We start from the raw sequence: 6,618 nt of genomic DNA, 5'->3' as shown, positions 1-6,618 counted from the left end.
GCCTTACCCCGCCTTACCCAGCCTTACCCAGCCTTACCCCGCCTTACCCAGCCTTACTCAGCCTTACCCTGCCTTACCCAGCCTTACCCAGCCTTACCCAAGGGCAGGGGCTCCATTTTTGCCTTTCTTTGTATCCTAAGCTGTTAGCACAGGGCACACAGTAGGTTAGTTAATAGGTGTTTGTTGGCTTGACTGCCATGTATGGAAGCAGAAAAGATGCGACTTCACTGCTCTGCCCAGCCTCCTGTCAGTTCAGTGGAGGGGTGGAAGGATGCACACAAGTACCAATGTTAGAGGAGGCTCTACCTGTATTCTAGTTTCCCTGTGCTATTTTTAATATATAAAAAACCTAATTTGGATAAGAGGAAACCATCAAGAACTCCACGAGGGCATGTGAAAATCAGTCTCTCTAGCTTCAGGTTCAACTTCTTAAGATATAACCATGAAAGGGAACTTTGAAGAGATTACATCCAGCTCATTAATGTGAAAATAAGGAATCTGAGGTCCCGAGAGTACTTGTCAAGGTACTTGTCCAAGGTCATACTGGGTAGTAAGTAACACAGTTGGGATTCCTGAATCAGGTCCTTTGCCTCCAGATCCAAGACACCTTTCTATATCTTTTACTGTTTCTCCCATACTCTCTCCACTGAGATTCTTGCCATCCCTGTGTTTATTAGCTGTGTGATCCTGGGCAAGTCACTTAACACTGTTTGGTTCCTTATCTGCAAAATGAACAGGAGAAGCAAATGGCAAACTACTCCAGGACTTTTGTTGAGAAAACCCCAAATGGAGTTTAGATGTCACTAGAATTACTCAATCATCACCACCACCACCATTCTTTTGGGGTTTACCATTCCCCACTACCATGCCCCAAACACTGCTTGTCACTCCACTCTTTTGTAACTACTTCCATGAGGAAAGAGGTTTGGATTACTGGTTTTCCATCAGTCCTGTCCTATAATATGGACTAAGACAGATGGCTTCATGACTCTTCCTCTGGACATCAGCTTTCCTACCTTCCAAGTAAGCTTCTCTTAGCTTAGCTAAATTTGCCCTGCCTCCTTCCCTTGGTGATGGTCTTGAGATGTCATGGTTTCTTCCTCCATTCACCAAAGTCCAAGGAGTCATCCTCCATCAATTTCCTCTTGGCATAGGAATTACTCATAGGAACTATGGAGAAACTAGTTTAAAATATATTATGCCACTAGGATGATCATAATGTGGTCCAAAAGCTCTCCTTTGACATGGAGCAGAGGCAGCTATTAGCACATTCCCCCATCTGAATGCGAAATACAATTCACGGAGGGATTTGGTATGTTTTAGTGTTTGAAAAAAAAATTCTCCCTTTTGAATTTTCAACCTTCTTTCTTTTAATTTTATTGATTACATAATGATACTCTAGGAACACAGATGTCTTTTTATTCTCTGTGGCTCCATTAGACACTGATGTATGGGCCAAACAACTTTTTTATCATATTACCATATTTTATTAAAGTAGTAAATAAATGGATAGCCAAGCTCCTGCCAAAGGACTGAGCAGATGAAGGTCAGAATAATTGTGGTGCAGTTAGTACGACTTCAAAGGTTAGCCATCCATTTTTATTTCTATGGCATTTCATGGCCTTTGGAGTTGCAAACTGGGCTATACAGTTTTTTTTTTTTTTAACAAAAAACATACTTGACTTGGATTTTAAATGGCTTCAGGGAAGAAGATGGAGGAGTTTATGCTTTCTTATTTTCCTTTCCTTTTAAAGACTGTCGAACCCTAAGTTTTTCTGAAGTTCAGTGCACTTCCTTGACAAGTTATTTGTAGAAAATAAAATAAAATCTATATTCCTTATGATTCATTCTTGAGATTTATTCTCCAATTAGGCCTAGGCCTCTCTACTTTATGGAGCAAAATTTGGCCCAGGGGAATACTAAATCTTTAAACTGATGGGAAATCATTACCTGGTTGATCAGTTGGGATTGACCAATCCTTAGACAGAAATTCAGTGGTTTTTAAAAAAATGAAATAGGCAATTATAGGTTATTTCTTAGTAAGAAATTCTAGTTGCTTCTCAGAAACGTTCTTCTTAAAAAATGTGAGGGACTGAAAAGGAAGACAAGAACAAAAATGTTGAATCACTAGGAAAGAAATGCAAAGTGAAAATGAATAAGTCTAAAATACCATCAAATAAATTGTATGTCCATGTTCTGAAAGAATATAAAGTAAAGGGATGGGCCAAAGGATGCAGTAAAGTATAGAAGATGTCTTAAAAAATTCTATTTATTTATTTATTTTTAGCATGCAACATTCATTTCCACAATATTTTGAGTTACAAATTTTCTCCCCATCTTTCCCTTACCCCCCACCCAAGAATAGCTAGCCTACTGAATATCCCTTCCCCCAATCTGTTCTCTCTTACATCCTCACTGCCTCTCCCCCCAACTTTCCAGATGGGCAAGATGGATTTCTATACCCCAGTGCCTGTATATCTCATTTCCCAGTTGCATGTAAATATATTTTTTTAACATTTGTTTTGAAAACTTAGATGTCCTGATTCTTTCCCTTCTTCCTTCCTTACCCACCTCTACTGGGAAGACAAGCAATTCAATATAGATTGTACATATGTAGTTATGCAAAACGTTTCCATAGTAATTATATTGCAAATGATTAACTATATTTCCCTCCATCCTATCCTGCCCCCCACATATTCTATTTTCTAGTTTGACCCTGTCCCTTTTCAAAAGTGTTTGCCTCTACCTACCCTCTCCCCTAATCTGCCCTCTCTTCTATCATCCCCCTCTTATCCCTTTCCCTCCTACTTTCTTGTAAGATACCCAAATGAGTCTGTATGTTATTTCCTCCTTAAGCCAAATTCAATGAGAGTGAGGTTGGCCCATTCCCTTTCACCTTCCTGCTCTTCCCCTCCATTGTATCAGTTTTCTCTTGCCTCTTTTATATTAGATAATTTACTCTATTCTATCTCTCCTTTTCTCTTTCTCCTAATATATTCCTCTCTCACATTTTAATTTTATTTTTTAGATATCATACCTTTATACTTACCTTATCCTATGCCTTCTGCCTATGTATACATGCACACACACATATACACACACACACTTACACCCTCCTATACATATAGGTATACATATATATTCCCTATAATTATCCTCATAATGAGAAAAGTCTCATGAGTTACAATTATAATTTTTCCATTTAGGAATGTAAATAGTTCAACTTTAATAAATTTCTTATGATTTCTTTTTCCTGTTTATCTTTTCATGCTTCTCTTGCTTCTTGTATTTGAAAGTCAAATTTTCTGTTAAGTTCTGGTTTTTTCATCAAGAATGCTTGAAAGCGGAGAAAATTGAGGGGGCGGAGTTTAGATGGCGGAGTAGAAACACGACCTCCCCCCTGGCTCCAGCTTCCACCTTCCCCAATCCATGTGAAAAGGGTATTCTAAACAAACTTTGGAGCTGCAGAACACACAAAATGACACAGAGAAGCTAACCTCCCTTGGCCAGCACAGCACTCTGGGGGCCGCCCAGACCCACACCCAGGCTTTAGCCCCAGGGTTGGCCTGACCAGCTGCCTGCTGGAGGGACTCCAGATCAGCAGCAGCTGTGGCCAGTTTGAGATTTATCAACACATAGATGTGAAGGACAAAGGGAGGGGTCAGTGCAGTCTGGAATTTGGGACCCAGTAAGTGGGAGCGCATGGCTTTTGTACCAAGGGCGAGAAGCCGGCACAGCCAGCCAGTGCCACATGGTGGTTTCAGCTCCTGGACTGCAGAGTGTAGGGGGACCAAGCACCATTCAGAGTGCTAATCGCTCTTGCTTTAACCTTCTTGGATCTGGATTGCAGTCTAGGGTGGAGGTCCTGGGGTGTGTGTCCAGCATGCCAGAGTGTGTGGAGACCTCAGAGAGGGCACCCATCTAATACCTCCAGCAGCTGAGAAAACCCCAGCGTTTGGGACAAAAGCTCCCCTGTCTGGTGGCAGAGTCCTACTGTGGCAAAAAGCCCAGGGGTCAAGTGACTGAGGGGTGACATGACCAGGCAAAGGAAACAAAGCAGACAGAAGATTCCAACATTACACTCCTATTTGGGGGACAAAAAGGAGCAAAGCATGGAACAGGAGGAAGACAGTGAAGTCAGAACTCCTGCACCAAAAGCTTCAAAGGAAAATATGAGCTGGTTACAGGCCATAGAGGACCTTAAGAAGCAGATAAGAGAAGTGGAGGAAAAATTGGGAAGAGAAATGAGAACAATGCAAGAAAATTATGAAATGAGAGTCAACAGCCTGACTGAGGACAATAAAACCTTGAAAAATAGAGTAACTAAAATGGCAAAAGAGGCTCAAAAAGGCAATGAGGAGAAGAATGCCTTAAAAAGCTCAACGAGGAGAATCATTGCTTCAGAATTAGATTGGAGCAAATGGAAGCTAATGACTTTATGAGAAATCAAGATGCTGTTAAACAGATCCAAACAAATGAAAGAATAGAAGGCAATGTGAAATATCTCATGGGGAAAACCACTGACCTGGAAAACAGATCCAGGAGAGATAATTTAAAAATTATTGGAGTACCTGAAAGCCAAGATCAAAGTAAGAACCTAGAAATCATCCTCCAGGAAGTTCTCAAAGAAAACTGCCCTGATGTTTTAGAACCAGAGGGCAAAATAGAGGTTGAAAGAATCCACTGATCACCTCCTGAAAAAGATCCCAAAAAGAAAACTCCTAGGAATATTATAGCCAGGTTCCGGAATTCCCAGACCAAGGAGAGAATATTACAAGCAGCCAGGAAGAAACAATTTGAATATTGTGGAAACACAATCAGGATAACCCAGGATCTGGCAGCTTCTACACTGAGGGATTGAAGGGCTTGGAATATGATATTCCAGAGGGCAAAGGAGCTGGGATTAAAACCAAGAGTCACCTACCCAGCAAAATTGAGTATCATGTTTCAGGGGAAAATATGGGCATTCAGTGGAATAGAGAACTTTCAAGCATTCTTGCTGAAAAAACCAGAGTTGAATAGAAAATTTGACATTCAGATACAAGAAGCAAGAGAAGCATGAGAAGGTAAACAGGGAAAAGAAATCATAAGCCACTTATCAAAGTTGAACTATTAACATTCCTACATGGAAAAGCAATAATTGTAACTTATGAAACTTTTCTCAGTAGTTGAAGGAAATAGAAATATATATGTCTATAAATGAGGGTATATCAGCATATGAATACATATGTGAATGTGTGTATATATGTTTATAGGTATACATAGAGGGAACAGGACCAATTTAACAGGAAGGGATGATACTTAAAAGGTGAAATTAAGAGGTGAGAGAGGAATATAATGAGAGGAGATGGGGAGAGACAGAATGTGGTAAACTATCTCATATAGAAGAGACAAGGGAAAATGGTTAGAATGGAGGGGAAGAATAGGAAGGCAAAAGGTAATGGGTCAACCTTATTCCCATTGAATTTGGCTTTAGGAGGGAATGAAATACACACTAAATAGGGTATCTCATCCCCCAGGAGAGTAGGGGGGGAAGGGGATAAGAGGGGAGATGATGGAACGGAGGGCAGGCTGGGGGGGAGGGAAGTTGGAGGCACCCACTTTTGAAAAGGGACAGGATCAAAGTAGAGAATAGAACAAGTGGGAGGTGGGATAGGAGGGAGGGAAATATAGTCAGTCTTTTACAGTATATCTACTGTGTTATTGTTTTGCATTAGCCACACATGTACCACCTATACTGAACTGCTTATTTTCCCAGTAAGGGTGGGCGTCAAGGGAGGAAGGGAATGAATGTGGAATTCAAAGTTTTAAAATCAAATATTCAAATATATATATATATATATATATTTATGCTATTATTAATACTATTTTACATGTAATTGGGAAATAAGATATACAGGCACTGGGGCATAGAGATCCACTGGAAAAGTCGAAAGTGGTATGGGAGAAAATATGGGAGAGAGCAGATTGTAGGAGGGAATATCCTGTGTGACTGCTATTTTGGGGTGGTGGGTAGGGGAAAAATGGGGAGAAAATTTGTAACTCAAAATCTGGCTTAATGAATGATATAAATCAGAAGTTAATAAAGCATTTGAAAAACAAAAATAAATAAAAAAGAAAATTGAGAAAATTGAAAAAAAGAATGCTTGAAAGTCCTCTATTTCATTGAATTTTTACTAATTCTACTATTTTTAGTAATACTATTTCATTGTATTTTCCCTTGAAGATTATGCTTCATTTTTCTGGGTAGGTAATTCTTGTTTTTAATTCTAGCTCCTTTGACCTCCAGAATATCATATTCCAAGCCCTTTGATCCCTTAATGTAGAAGGTGCTAGATCTTGTGTTATCCTAATTGTGTTTCCACAGTACTCAAATTCTTTCTTCCTGACTGCTTGTAATATTTTATTCTTGACCTGGGAACTCTGGAATTTGTCTATAATATTTCTAGGAGTCTTCTTTTGGGGATCTTTTTCAAGAAGCAATTGGTGAATTCTTTTAATTTCTACTTTTCCCTCCGGTTCTAGAATATCAGGGACATTTTCCTTGAGAATTTCTTGAAGGATGATTTCTAGGCTGTTTTTTTTTTAAATTTCATTTATATTTTTAGGCTCTTTTTT

The 6,618-nt window shown here is 39.5% G+C and overlaps 1 protein-coding gene across 2 annotated transcripts in view; it reads right to left on the bottom strand.

Moving 5' to 3' along the window:
• The window catches only part of B3GALT1 (beta-1,3-galactosyltransferase 1), a 747,684-nt gene that overhangs the window by 309,083 nt on the left and 431,983 nt on the right, over positions 1–6,618 (bottom strand). The window lies entirely within an intron of this gene.

Source organism: Petaurus breviceps, unplaced genomic scaffold (assembly GCF_028583685.1).
Source record: "Petaurus breviceps papuanus isolate PSGF00001 unplaced genomic scaffold, PetGlider_PUasm1.0 91133, whole genome shotgun sequence".
Taxonomy (NCBI): domain Eukaryota; kingdom Metazoa; phylum Chordata; class Mammalia; order Diprotodontia; family Petauridae; genus Petaurus; species Petaurus breviceps.
Note: the sequence above shows the minus strand (reverse complement) of the source record. Positions and strands in the feature narration are given on the sequence as shown.